This window comes from Frankliniella occidentalis, unplaced genomic scaffold (genome assembly GCF_000697945.3).
Source record: "Frankliniella occidentalis isolate FOCC.00 unplaced genomic scaffold, Focc_3.1 Scaffold142, whole genome shotgun sequence".
Classification (NCBI taxonomy): domain Eukaryota; kingdom Metazoa; phylum Arthropoda; class Insecta; order Thysanoptera; family Thripidae; genus Frankliniella; species Frankliniella occidentalis.
The window spans coordinates 379,030-380,197 of NW_026267269.1; the positions used below are offsets into that span (position 1 = coordinate 379,030).

A 1,168-nucleotide genomic window follows, 5' to 3' on the forward strand; every position below is an offset into this window, starting at 1 on the left:
GCACCTCACCCATCCCCGCCCCACACGGTAGGATAGTCCCTCCAAAAATAGGGCGCGCGCGGGGCGGGCCAGCGCGGGGGCCCGGCGCTACTGTGGGAAGCAAAGCACTAGGGCAGCAGCGGGCGAGACAAACAGAGCAAAGCCCGTCCCGTCCGGGGCGCTTCCGTCATGTCGACCGCCGCCTCCTCCCTCGTCATCCACCTTCAGTGCGGGCGGCGGAAACCAATATACCTCCTCCTTCCTTCCGCCACCAGCAACGCTACAAAATGTGGCCGGCCCGAACAGTACTAGGCCGCGTGCTTATTCCCTCCCAGGGCAGCCCATCACCATCACCAGCCCGGGCAGAACAAGGAGTGCGCGCGCTGGGCCTCGGGGCCGCGCCGGGCTTTGCCGCTCGCGGGCGTAAACAAACCTCTTTGGGCGGTGGCTGACCCCGCCGCTGACCCCCTCTTCAGAGCCCCTATGCCCTGCCTCTGGTCCCATTTCGTCCCGCTCCGCGCATTCTGCGAGCGGGCAGGACTAACTATTCACTGCAGATGGGATGTGTGGTCGGCCACGGGGAACACACACACATACCTTTTTCTCCGCCTTTCACCGTCGGCTGAATTATTTCTTGCGGTTTCCTGGCTGCCGAGCGCGTGGTGCAGGGTCCCGGGCGCTCCCCGCGCTCAGCAACCGACCAGCGCACACCTCACTACTTGTACCTCATTTTCTTCGCTCCTCCCGCTCGCGATCAATGCGTCATCGCACCCCCGCGCGCCTGCACGCCTCCCCTACCACCCCCGCAGGTGAGGAGAGCGGGACGGAGCCGTCCGTGACGTGTGCCGGGGCCGAAAGCTGTTCCCGAGACATACACTATTGCCCTCGCCGCTGACGGCTGGCCGATCCCCCAGCAGCGTCAGCGTCCCTTCTCGCGGGCGCACAGCAGGCGTAGGAAGGCAAGGCAATGGTCGAGGTTAGCGGGCAGCTTCGAGCTCCCCGTCGCGCTTTCGTCTCTGCTCGCTCCAGCATCTAGCATCAGCAGCAGGACGAGGCCGCTCCGCTCCGTGTTTGGGCGTGCCGCCTGGGAGGTAGGCCGTCCCGTTGCACCGGCCTGCTCGACGGGACGGCCTACGCCGCAGGCGCCCTGGGCCGCGCGATCGCTCGCTCAGCAGCTCGGTGACGCGTC

The 1,168-nt window shown here is 66.6% G+C and overlaps 1 protein-coding gene across 1 annotated transcript in view; it reads left to right on the top strand.

Annotated features, from left to right (window-relative positions):
- Window positions 1–1,168, top strand: part of LOC127750149 (tau-tubulin kinase 1-like) — a 26,513-nt gene that overhangs the window by 15,270 nt on the left and 10,075 nt on the right. The gene's annotated exons all lie outside the window — the stretch shown is intronic.